Consider the following 14,194-nt stretch of genomic DNA (forward strand, 5'->3'; position numbering starts at 1 on the left):
TTGTTCATTTACATACAATGTAAGTGAGGCCATATGGAAAAATTCAAAATTTGGAGTCCTCTGACAGGAACATTTCTTCCTCTGTGAAATTAACTCTGGGAATTCAGACTCCATTTCTTAATATTTAGCATTTTATTTCAAGAAGTTCATTAAGATACAAATTTAAGATTAATTCAATGTTATATATGGCATAGAGATTTCAATGTCAAAAATTACCTACCAAATCAATTTACCCAAACTAAAAACCAATGCCTTCACATTACAATGTATAACTGAACAATAAAGTGCCACAATAAATAAAAAAAGCAAACAATAAAGTGCAAAATTAGAGTTTTCATTCTTAGCATAAAATAGAGACTAATATTTCCATAATCTATTTGCCTTGTATGAATTGAGAGATTTGGGAAAGTAAAATTAGAAGGTCTAATCAACAGTAATAATTTTCCTAACTGTCTCCAGAGTCCAGGGTAGAGATCCATTTGTGGGGTCCTGATTGCTAACCAGGATGTATGTTTAACATTGATCATTATAACAAAGAACTTTGTATTTGGCCCACATACAAAGAGTGCTGCACAGCTCCTTATAGAACAGACTGAAAAGTCAGTGTTGAATTGGTCGGCTTTAAAGATTCTCCTGTCTTCTACAACTAGTAATTTCAGAGGAAACTGGCATTTCCTTAACTGATCAGAGAAAGCCCACTAAATATTTGAAAAGTAAACTTCCAGTTATATTTAGTTCCATACTTTAAAGCACTGTTAATTATTGGAAAATAATATGGGATAGGTATAATTGATATTGGAGGAGAAATCTCTTAACTGAAGAATCTTCACTTAATTTTATGCACTTATCTTAAATCAGTGAAGCTGCTGTCCTCTGGATGGGAAAATTCAGTTTCAGATTCTTGAACACTATTTGCCTATATTGATTCTTAGGCATGTAAATTAGGAAACTCATAAGATTTTTAAAATGTCTAAAGTTATCCCCACCAAAGAATCAGCTACTCATTCTTTTTTCCCATCCTATTGATATTTACCTATAACTAAAGCATCTATGCTATCTATATACAACCATCCCATAACTTATCTCCAGAACCAGTAGTCATGATTTTTTTTTTCATATTCTTGGATATGTAACTTTTGCTAAAATGATATGAGGGAAAAAACTTAATATCCACTAAATATCTCTAAATCATCTTCTTCATTACTTTCACCACAGTTAAGATATACCACGCAAGCATGTTGAAAATATTTATAAACAGACTATTGATTTGTGGAATTTGAATGAATTTGGTCTTAATAAAGGGAATTCTTCACTATTACTGGCATTTCAGAAATTTTCTTGGGCCTCAAATAATGGGTCATAATTTTCCTCAAGGCAGTCTTCATATCTTTGTTCCTTAAATAATAGGGTTTAGAATGGGAGTGAAAATGGTATAAAATATGGCAAGAACTTTATCCACAGGGTAGGTGGTAAAGGGCCACACATAGATGAATATGCAAGGTCCAAAGAATACTATTACTACAGTAATATGGGCAGCCAGAGTAGAAAATGCTTTGGCCATTGCAGCAGCAGACTTAAACCAGACAGTGATGAGAATAATGATGTAAGAGCTGACCAAGAGTGAGAAAGTGCTTAAGGAAAGGATTCCACTATTGACTACAATCAGGATTTCAATGATGTAAGAGTCCAGGCAGGCAAGTTTGGTCACTCGAGGGAGGTCACAAAAAAAGCTGCCTACTACATTGGGCCCACAAAAAGGCAGATTCACAGTAAATGACAACTGGCTTAGTGTGTGCACCAAGCCCACAGCCCAGGAGATCATTACCGGAGCAGCGCACGTCCTTCGGCTCATGGTGACGACACAGCGCAGGGGTTTGCATGTGGCTACGTATCTGTCGTAGGCCATGGAGACAAGTAGCGTCATCTCCCCTCCAGTGAAGAGGTGAGTGAAGAAAATCTGAGCTATGCAGCCACTGAAGGAGATGGTCTTGTGTTCACTCAGAAAATCAGCAATCATCTTAGGAGTAGCAAAGGAAGCCTGACAGATGTCCACAAAGGAAAGGTTTCCCAAGAGAAAGTACATGGGAGAGTGCAGGCTGTTGTCAGAAGTCACTGTGAGGATAATGAGAAGGTTTCCCAGCACAATGACCACATATAACACAGAGAAGAAAACAAAAAAGAAAATCTGGATCTCCTGAGAACTAGAGAGTCCCAGTAACACAAACTCAGACACCACCGATGAATTGACCTTATCCATGGATCCAGGCTGCAGACTTGCTCTGAAACAATCCTGAAGAAGGGAAATTGGGGGAATCAGAATTACAAACTATAACACTTTTAATGTAAAGGATTCTGAGATACCAGATATAATGCATATTTGCTGAATGAAAAATTTTGAAGAGACCATGATAATATATCTGAAGAATCAGAAGGAGCTTATGAGAATGTCCAAATAATTTTACCAGTCTCATTAGAATCCCTTGAGTTTTGGGATAGTCTTAATAATCTTTCACACAGTAGTAAAGAAGCTCATTCATGACCTAACTTATCATGATCACAATGTAAACAAAACTTTACTACTATTGCAGGAATAATAACAATTTAAACAGTTCCTACTAAGGAGATACTGTTGAATATATATTTTCCAAGTCTATAGTTGCAACCTAGACTGTCAATTACTCTTTTGCATAATTTCTTAAAATACATATTATAACTTTATCTTAATTATCTAAAACTCATCTTTGCTTAATAATTTAAAAACAAAACCTAAATTTTCCATTATGTTTGCCTATAAAGATTAGACTTAGAATAATTTATGATCCCCTTGCCTAGGGTCCTCCATGAGATTATTAAGACAACTTCATAATTAAAGACTAGTTGTTTCAGCATAGAGAAATAAAAAATAATTGAATTATAAATGTCCCATGCTCCTTTAAATATATTTTATTTGGAATCAGAATAATCCTGAGAGTTATTTCAAACTTGCATTTCATTTCTTCCCTGTAATAATATAGCCCTGCTATATAAATCCAATTCCATTGAACTGAAAAAAAAAAAACTTTTCAGGAAGCTCTATTTATAGCTGTATTTGTTCTCACAATTAACCATTGATCACATTTATAGTAATGAACCTTAGAGTGAGAAGTGATCTTACCCCCATGTAAGAGCATATATGTGTTCAACTGCCTATTTCATATAAGAAGTTAAAGTCTCACTCTGTCTCTGGGATATCGTCCTAGACTCTCAATCCCACCCTCTCTAGCTTTATTGAAAATAACTGATGAGTAAAACATAGTTAAGGTATACAGTGTGATATTTTGGTACTTGTATACACTGTGAAATTATTACCACAATCAAGCTAATATTAACATCAATTATCCCACGTAGTTATATTTTCATTTGTAAAACAATTAAAATCCAGGCTCGCAGCAAATTTTAAATTTATAATGCATTACTACTAACTATAGTCACCATGCTGTATGTTAGATCTCCAGAATTTATTCATCCTACATATCTGAAACTCTATACTTTTTGATCAATGCTCATTTAGATCCAGATGCAATCACAATCCACGCAGGGAAGCCCTCAAGTAGAAAATCATTTCCTATATTTTTATTGGAAGAATGTTCCGAGAAACATTTCAACTTATCCACGTTTTGTATATACATTATTGTGGACTTCTGGAGTCGAACTATTAAGAGAATCCATCTTAAAAAATTAAAAATTAAATGAATGTGTTAGTGACAACAGTGTTTATAACAGTATGTAATTGACAGTATTCTGAAATATACCATACATTATTTTATTACCTTTTCCATGTGGACTCACTTTCTTTCTGTTTCCCCATCTCTAAAGTTGTTCTTGCTCAAGTTTATGAACTTATACATAAAATGATGAACTCTACCTAGTGAAAATGTTTATTGTATGAATACAATGTGTATAAAGGGGTTCCCAGGTGCTGCTAGTGCTAAAGAACCTGCCTGCCAATGCATGAGACACAAGACACGGGTTTGATCCCTGAGTCAAGAAGATCCCCTGGAGGAATTAGTAATATTCCATTATATGGGCTTCCTGGTGGCTACTGGTAAAGAACCCGCCTGCCAATGCAGGAGATGGAGGCTCAATCCCTGGGTTGGGAAGATACCCTGGAGAAGGAAATCACAACCCAGTCCAATATTCTTGCCTGGGAAATCCCATGGACAGAGGAGCCTGGCGGCCTGTGATCCATAGGGTCACAAAGAGCTGGACTTGACTGGCAACTGAGCACACAGCACAGTGTGTATCAATTATGAGAATAAGGTGCATTTCTGACTCACAACTTTTCTCCTCAATTCAACTGTTTCCCCTTCCAGGATTTTTTATTATGTAACTGTCACTGTTATTCTTCCAGGCTGTAAACCTGGAAGATCCCCTGGAGAAGGAACCCACTCCAGTATTCTTGCCTGGAGAATCCCATGGACGGAGAAGCCTGGTAGGGTACAGTCCACGGGGTCGCAAACAGTCGGACACGACTGAGCGACTGAACGGAACGGAACTGTCACTGTTATTCTTCCAGGCTGTAAACCTTACTTTTTCCTCTCTCTTCCACTTGTAACATCTCATTACTCGTTAAAGTGAAAAAATAAATTTTAAATTCTTTACCTTGACAACCAAGTATACATGGTTTCGTCTGGTTTTATCTACACTGCTCTCTAGCAAAGACACACTCAATCATTTATTAAGCTGGTAAACACTACCTATTCATTTTTTCCTATCTTTCACAAATAGATGGTCTATTCCAATGCAAATGTCATCTCCTCAAAAAGTCTTCACAGAGCTTAAGCTGAAATTTCTCACCTCCTAATTTTGTTGAGGTGCTTTACTTACATGTATATCATTGCTCTTTTAAGGTAAGAGTTTGTGGGTAGCTAACATTTCCCACCACATGGAGCGATGCTTGAATACTTGTGCATCGTATGTACAGCTCACAGGATATAGTGCAGATATTCTGCATGGAATAGACTTTCCATAAACGCACTTAGTGCTGACTGAAATATATTCCACTTCATATCTATCATTTGCTTAGTATTTCTATCTTCTAATCTCCCTGTGCTCAGAGGCCTTCCCAGTAAACTGTCTACAAAGCATAAACTGCCTACATAAACTTCATCTCCACACGGAACAAAAACACTTCATCTCATTAATGATACACGCTCATACTTGAGTTGTTAAAACCAGTGCCCATAATCAAACCAACAAATTCAAAGGGAATAAAATAATCCCTTTGGATTGCAGCATAGAGAAAATTATTTATTTTTTGTATTGGAAATAAACAGCAGTCTGTTTACCAAGCTTTTAAAAAGTGATAAAAAATAATGAGAATCTTAACAAGAAATTTGCACAGTATTTCTATAGGTTTAAATAAATCTTGTAAAACCCAGTTTTACAGAGTGTAAAGTAAATCATTGATGCAAAGATATACAACCACAAAACTATAAGCTGAATTTGGTATTAACATTTCCACGATTTTTTTAATAGTTTTCCTTCATAGGCCTGTATCCACAAAGAAATATATAGCCTTGATTTTCATGTTTATTTATTCAGGTGCTAGGTAAGCGTGGCATAATGGATTTTTTAAGGTACAATTGGAGTTTGTCATAATCTGCCCAAGAATACTTCACCTTCTTACATAATTTCTCAGAAATTCCTCCAAACCTGCTAAAACACACGAACATTCTCATCTTGACTCATTTTCTATTACTTCTAATACATTTTCCTCCCATCTGTGGATTCTCTTTGAGGCACAATGTAATAATGCAATACATACCTGGACACAATCTATTTTTTAAAATGTACATTTTTGTTAGACATAACTACCTGATATAAGACATATCAGAGATGTAAATTGAACTCTTCAATTTTCTATTGTGGGATTAACTTTTTCCACCTGGTTATAGATGCCTTTTTCTCCTGTCAGATTGGAATAGTGGATGGTTTTATCTAAGTGACCAACTGAGGCTTTGGAGATGTAGCAATAGATAGCAAAGGTTCATCTTCCAATGGGTATTATTAATACTTTCCACTACATATTCCCTTTGGAACAAAGTAAATAGCATCCCACACTGTTGAGGATTACAATGAGGGCCATAGAATCACAGGAGAAAAAGGGAGGGTCTTTCAGCCTTTGGGCAGTATACAGAGAAGAGGACAAAGAATAAGAACTTAAAGGATGTAGATTCTTGTTCCCAACTCTATTAATAACTAAGAATAAGTTATTAGGTAAAACATTTAACTCTGAGCCTCAGTTTACCCTTCTGTAAAACTATTTTAACATTTCAAGTATACTCAAAGAGAACTGTTAAATGTCTTTGTATAGTGTTCAACTTTGCCATATTTTAATGTTTTGCTATATTTCCTTCATCTTTATTAGTAATAAAACACTGTGAAAGGTAGCAAAATATACCACCCTGAAATATGCCACTTTGGCTTAAGAATCATTTTAATCTCAGGACACTTGAGAAGAAACAGATATAAGCAAAGTTCTCTGTCCTCCCTATCTGCCTAAATCCAGGACATACATTTGTGTGGGTGTTCCCTTCTTCTTTCTACCAGGAAGGTCAGAAGTTAATCAGAGACAACTCTAGATCCTTACCCCCTGAGATGACACCAAGGAATCTACATAACAAACCTCACTAACCTTATTTAAAGCAGTCTGTTTAGCTCGCTTGTTTATAAATTGCTCTGACGGGTACCTGTTATACATTCTATTTGAGCAAAGACTTGAAGGGATTGGAATCATAAATACGTATATTCCTTGTTGGATGAGTTTCCACATATTTTCCACAAATTTAGCCTCTGTTTCTCCTCAGCTTAAAGGGAAACCAGTCTTCTCTTTATTTTGCACCCTCACTGTACTTGGCTTCTAACTCTTCAGAGAACCCAACCTCACTACCTGCCTACATGCCTGGAGAAATATTTGTACTTAGGGGCTCACCAGCCATATTCTTTTGGGTAAAACACAATTCCTGAATCTCAGTTTCTCCATTTGTATGTGGGAATGATGGTGAATCACTGGGCCTCATTCTCTACCTAAAAGCTAGTACCCATTTCTTCTAAGGTTACTAAAATAAAAGCACAATAAAAATCATGTGATGAGCATGACATCTTTAATGATAAGAGAGACTCAACCCACATTTTTTTTTGACAGGAAAGAAAAAATGAAGATGGGGGAACAACACCTCCTCAGGTCCAGTGGGGATAGAAGTCTGGTTTCTCAATACCCAAGAATAACTGAGGAGCTTCTAGTCATTGCTGGGTGGGAGAGAGTTCTGGCTCCTCCTGAGGTCTCCTTCAATACTACCTGGCTGGGAGGGATTGGAGGCTGATGCTGCTACCCACTTACACCAAGGGAGGAGGAACTGATTATAGTCTGACACAGATGAGAGCTCTGGCTCTTCTGACACCATCTCAGGAGGTGGGGGGATTTGGGTTCATTTTTACAGTTTGGCCAGGGATAGGAGTCTAAGCTATCCATTGGCCTTTGCTAGTGTGAAGTGGGATGAAAGATTTTTTGGTATGGTGTTTGGCTGGAGTAGAGAAATTATTTTGGAAGTTTTCTGTCTTGCCAGCTGCCTTCTTGGTTCTTCAGCTTGAATGAACAAGATTTTGTTAGGATCTGTTTTTTTCTTTTCTCATTAGAGTTCCTGAGTTGTTGGCTTTTTAAGTTATATAATGTCATTCCTTGGGCCCCTATCCAGTCTCCCTTCTTATAATGTTCATTTTGTAGATTATGTCCACTATTATAATTGTATTTAGCAGGAGGACTATGGAAAATTATGTCTACTCTTTTTACCCTAAGCAGAAGTCACCTGCTTTTACTTTATGATGGTAATATTTTCTCCTTTTTATTTGCTATATATATTTAGTCATTTGGAACATATTTCTTATATATCTAATAGATTTACTACTGATTTGAGGGGGAGGTTAATCTATTTTGTCTGCTGACTCTTGTTTACTGGGGATATGTTCCTCGTGTTTTGTGAGTTTGACTGTGAACTCAAACTCAGCAGGACTTCAGTTCAGTCCAGTCGCTCAGTCATGTTTGACTCTTTGCGACCCCATGAACCGCAGCACGCCAGGCGTCCCTGTCCATCACCAACTCCTGAAGCTTGCTCAAACTCATGTCCATTGAGTCGGTTATGCCATCCAACCATCTCATCCTCTGTTGTCCCCTTCTCCTCCTGCCCTCAACCTTTCCCAGCATCAGGGTCTGTTCCAGTGAGTCAGCTCTTCGCATCAGGTGGGCAAAGTATTGGACTTTCAGCTTCAACATCAGTCCTTCCAATGAACACCCAGGACTGATCTCCTTTAGGATAATGAACTCGTTGGATCTCCTTGCAGTCCAAAGGACTCTCAAGAGTCTTCTCTAACATCACAGTTCAAAAGCATCAATTCTTCTGCGTTCCGAAGCAGGACTTCATGTGTCTAAATCCATATGATCCTTCAGAAACAATTTTGTTTTTGCTTTTCCAAAAGCCACCCAAACTTCATTGTCTCTTTGAGTTCTCAATACTGAGTACTGTGCTGTGCTCAGTTGTGTCCGACTCTTTGCCACCCCATGAACAGTAGCCTGCCAGGCTCCTCTGTCCATGGGATTCTTCAGGAAGAATACTGGTGGAGGTTGCCACTTCCTCCTCCAGGGGATCCTCCTGACCCAGAGATAGAACTCATGTCTCCTTCATGTCCTGCACTGGCAGGCAGATTCTTCACCATTGCCCACCAGGGAAGCCCCTGAGTTCTCAATATCATATGTGATTTTATCAGGTAATTGTGTTCAAAATATACATAGCATATAAATTCAAACTCTAAACTTATATGTAGGTAATCCTACTATTGTAATTTCCAAGAGGAAGCCTTTTTATATCCATAAGTTCAGAGTGAAAACAGATATTTTGGTCTTTTCCTTGTGCTACTTAGTTTTCTCTGCTAGTCCATACTTTCACTGAAGTTCCCAGACCCAAACAGTCCTGCACAAACAAAATTTACCCCTGATAGCCAAGCACTGCCCATCATTTTCATGACCTACACTCACTTTCCATCAACATCCCCCTCCCAAAACTTCCACTATTTCAGATACTATGATGTCCTTCATTTCTGTTAAATAATACCAAAAACTCAAAAGTATTTTTATTATTTAAGTTTCAACAGTGTTGCCAATAGAGGTGTAAGCTTGGTTTTCTAATTCATAGATATTTTGTAAGGATGGAATGAGATGATATATAAAAGTACAATTTATAAACTTTATGTGATCATTGAATATATGTTTTGCTTTATCATTCCCATTGTTGTATTACACACACCTAATTAGGTTATTATCTTTTAAGTCTGTGTTTCACAGAAGAATCAACAAAACCTTACAGAATGGTAAATTTATGGAGGAAAAATGAGTCTAAAACTGCTTAAAATATAATTGGCATTAAATCCTATTCCATACAATTATTTCTTCTATATATGGTATATCAAGAGCATAATTTGCCTTTGGTCATGGACTTTCTTTTAAAGACCAGAAGTCAGAAGTTAAATTCAGTATTATAACTTTCAAGTCATGTAATACTAAAACTCAAGTCACAAAACTGGGTGAATTTATTTTTCATAAAATTCTTGTCAGTAGCTACCATGAATCATGAGTCTTTATCAGCATGAGTTCCACAGGCCTACATGAGGATGAAAAGGTGCTCTTGCAAATTACCTTGGGCCAGAGACTGGAGGTAATTTGTTGGTTGGTCCCACCAGGTGAGATTCTCGTGAATCAGGCACTGATAGCAGAAATCCTAAGAACAGACAGCATGGAATTGATGAGCATATCCCACCCCAGAAACTAGGCTGCCTAGTTTCTGGCATGGACCCAATCAGGTCTCCTTTCAGAACCTGCAGTTGCCCTGTCTTGTGACTTCTGATTACACATGGGGTTGTTTCCACACTCATACCTGTGACTGAATTGAACAGCTGATTGCCTCACTCTACCTTATTTTACCTGATGAGGTCAAGCAAAGGTGTATTAACTTCAAGAAAAAAAAAAGAAGTTAAATTTACTTGAATCATTTCTTCTTCTTGCCAATTATGAGTGTGTTCAACTAAATTAATTTGTATGACACTCACTCTCAGTTTTCTAACTGGTGAAAGAAGGTTACATTATGAGTAAAAATTGAATATTAAATTTAAGTTCGAAAATGTAACCTTCTTTTGAAAATTCAAAATAATGATTTTATACTTTTAGAGAGCCTTAAAATATGTATTCTCAATTATGTTTTATTGGTCAACGTAAATTAAGAGGGCATGACATGGAGACAGGGAGGAGAATACATCGAGCAAAGTCACACATTTAACACTATCAGAAAAAAGTCCACTCTTTATATATGGAGAGATGTCTGTTTTTGTATGTACTCTTTGAATCCCCAACTTAAAGTGTCAATTCTGAACTTTGATTTAATACACTGAAATATGTAAACATTACTTGTGGAGTCACATTTTAGTATTTGTAACATCGTTAAAGTAAATATGCAAATCTATTTGGTTTCTGAGTTCAGATGAGTTCTGCAACATAACCTATGTGCTCTTTGACCTCTAAGTTTGATTCGTTTGCAATGAGACTTTAGATTGCAAGAAATAATCTGCCAAAAAATTTATCTCAGTGTAATTAGTTCCTTAGTTCAGATAAATATAGCTAGAATAGCAAGGAATACAGTTGTTTGTGTTTGTATACATATATGAAGAAAGAAGAGACAGGGAATGAGGTCTACAATCAGAAGGACTTATTCTGTCAACTAAAATGGTGAGAACTGTGCCAAGTTTTCCTCATTTTCCTCAAGTAAAATTTATGACAATAATGATACCAGATAAAATGATGACTAGAAAATAACTGTAAATTAATTACTATCCTAAAACTTGAAAATACCATTTACATATTATACATATTGGTATTTTGTACATCTCCATATTTACCAAGTAGATTGGAAGAAGCTTGAATTTGATCACTTTTTTTTTAGGAAAAGAAGACTTTTATTGACGTATAGTTGATTCATAATATTATATTAGCTTCAGGAGTACAGCATACTGATTCAGTATTTTTACAGTTTATATCCCATTAGAAGTTATTACAGGATAATGGCTATAATACTCTGTACTATACAGTGCATCCTTGTTGTATATCTCTTTTATACACAGTCATTTGTGTATTTTTGGCTTCCCTGGTGGCTCAGACACCCTGCAATGCTGGAGACCTGGGTTGGATCCCTGGGTTGGGAAGATACCCTGGAGAAGGAAATGGCAACCCACTCCAATACTCTTGTCTGGAAAATTCCATGGATGGAGAAGCCTGGTAGGCTACAGTCCATGGAGTTGCAAAGAGTTGGACGCGACTGAACGACTTCACTTTCACACAGTCATTTGTATCTCTTAATTCCAGACCCCTAACAGGACCCTTTCCCATTTCTTCTCCCCACTCGTAATCACTAGTTTGCTTTCTATATCTGTGAGTGTGTTTCTGTTTTACTGTATGCCTTCATTTGTTTACTTTTTAAATACTGCACATAAATGATATCATAGTGTATTTGTTTTTCTGTGTCTAAGTTAAAGTTATTTTACTAAATGTAATATTCTCTAGGTCCATCCACATTGCTGCAAAAGACAGAATTTCATTCTTTTATATGGCTGAGTAATATTCCATTGCTTTATATATATATATAAAACATCTTTTTTATTCATTTATCTATTGATGGACACTTGGGTTACTTCTAATAATGGCTATTGTAAACAGGGTTACTATGAATATCAAGGTGTGTATATCTTTTTGAATTAGTCCTTTCATTTTTTCCAGATGTGTGTGTGTGTGTGTACAGTGGAATTGCTAAATCATATGGAAGTTCTATTTTTAGTTTTTTTTTTAATACTGTTTTTTACTGCACCAATTTACATTTTCATCAATAATCTACAAGGGTCCCCTTAGAAAAAGAAGACTTTCAATATTATGGTTGGTGTCCATAGTGCTGCTGCTGCTGCTGCTGCTAAGTCACTTCAGTCGTGTCCGACTCTGTGAGACCCCATGGACTGTAGCCTACCAGGCTCCTCTGTCCATGGGATTTTCTAGGCAAGAGTACTGGAGTAGGTTGCCTTTACCTTCTCCATAGTAGGTTGCCTCAAAATGTGCCTCAGTGGCATACTGATTATTAAAGTTACTATTTTGATTCTTAAAGTTACTTAAGAAATGACCATTGCAAGAAGGACACTCTGACCCACATTTCTGTCTGCTGAAAGTATGAACTCTGTTATATGAGGGGTTGCACCCTCTATATCTGGAGGTAGAAAGACACACGTATCACCAAAGACGGGGAATTGGACCAAGAAGCCTACAGAAGCAAACCTTGTTACTTCTTTACTTTACTGTCCCAAGTGCAAACTCTGCTTAGATTCTTCACTAACTGGGCACCCAAATCCTAAGTTTCTTTGTCCTGTCAATTCCTCACAAATTTGTTTTTTGTTTGTTTGTTTTTTGTCTATAATGTATAAAAGCTGCCTACTTTGGCCTCTTATTAGGTTTCATCTCTGTGAGAGCTTCATGTGGATGAATTAAAATGTGTTTCTTTTTCCCCTGTTAATCTTTGTGTCAGTTTTTTTTACTAGTTTATCCACAAGACCTCACAAGGGGTAATAGGAAAAATACACCCCACCCCTTCCCAACATTATAAATAATTTTGCCATGAAATGTAATGTAATGTCACAAGCAAAAGACAGGGTGTCCTATTCTTCTATTATCTAAGATAGCTAGTTTGATGTTCTATAAGCAAAAGATAGGAAAAGGAAGAAAATGTGTCCGATGGTATCTGAGACACAGCAGTAATTCACAGAAGAGGGCACACCGACCTGGCTATCATCACGGGCTGTGTTCGCCGCAAAGGAGAACTGGAAGACCGCTGGGAACGCGCCTGTCGGTGCCCCAGTTTCTGCACTGCTGATATCACCTCCTTATTTCTCAAGGTGTAGATCAAGGGGTTTAAAAGAGGAGTGAAAACTGTATAAAATATTGAGAGGAGCTTATCCACTGGGGGACTGCTAAAGGCCAGGCGTAAATGGAGATGCAGGGCCCGAAGAGGAGGGTTGCTACGGCGATGTGGGCAGTCGGGGTGGCCCTTGCCTTGGCCATGCCCGCTGAGGAACGCCGCCGCACAGTGCCCAGGATGACCGTGCAGGAGACCAGCAAGAGCCCAAAGGAGCACACGGCCATTAGAGCGCTGTCTGACAGCATCAGGACCTCCAGAGTGAAGGTGTCTGTGCAGGCAAGTGTGATAACCAGGGGCAGGTCACAGAGAACACTGTCTACTCTGTTGGGGCCACAGAATGGGAGGTTTACTGTGAAGACCAACTGACCGACTGAGTGCAGAACCCCAGTGAGCCAGGAGCCACCACGAAGCTGATGCGCTTGCGCACATTCATGATGGTGACATAATGCAGGGGCGACATATGGCCACGTATCTATCGTATGCCATGGCCACAAGGAGCATCATCTCACCACCGGCAAAGACATGCAGGAAGAATATCTGGGCCATGCAGCCTTCAAAGGAGATGGTCTTGTGCTCCACGAGGAAGTCAGCAATCATTTTGGGGGAAGCAAAGGTGGACAGACACGTCAGTGAAGGAGAGGTTACTGAGTAGAAAGTACATGGCTGTGTGTAGGGAGGGTTCAGAGAAGATTGTGAGCACTATGAGCAGGTTCCCCAGCACAACAGATAAATAGAAAAGTGTAAAAAATGCAAAATAGAAAAGTTGTAGCTCTCGAGAACCTGAAAGACTGTGCAATACAAACTCAGTCACTCCTGAATTATTTTCTTGGTCCATGGTTTCAAATTTCTGAAACTGGGTCGGAAATGTTCCTGTAAAGTAAAATAGAAATATATCATAGGATTGGGAGAGAAAATGAGCAAGGCCAAGCTTGGTGTCAAATCCCTCTCAACATACTTACATTCCTTATTAGCACATTAAATACATGTTGTATGCAATCATTTATTTTTTAATGACTGGATAACTTGGCGTTCATCTCTGCATTGGAGCATGATAGTTTTATTCTAAAAATAGAAGTTTACCAATCATCACAATTCCTGAAACAAGAAAGAAACTCTAGACTCATACTGACAGCTTTCAAATACTATGTCTTGTCATTTCT

At 37.6% G+C, this 14,194-nt stretch overlaps 2 pseudogenes; both read right to left on the reverse strand.

Annotated features, from left to right (window-relative positions):
- Positions 1-1,292: 1,292 nt before the first annotated feature.
- LOC148776726 (olfactory receptor 4K5-like) lies at positions 1,293-2,257 on the reverse strand (annotated as a pseudogene).
- Positions 2,258-12,875: 10,618 nt separating this feature from the next.
- Positions 12,876-13,869, reverse strand: LOC148776727 (olfactory receptor 4K15-like; annotated as a pseudogene).
- Between the last annotated feature and the right edge of the window lie 325 nt (positions 13,870-14,194).

The sequence above is a fragment of the Moschus berezovskii genome, chromosome 9 (assembly GCF_049115385.1).
Source record: "Moschus berezovskii isolate FMDL1 chromosome 9, NW_MosBer_1.0, whole genome shotgun sequence".
NCBI classification, from domain to species: domain Eukaryota; kingdom Metazoa; phylum Chordata; class Mammalia; order Artiodactyla; family Moschidae; genus Moschus; species Moschus berezovskii.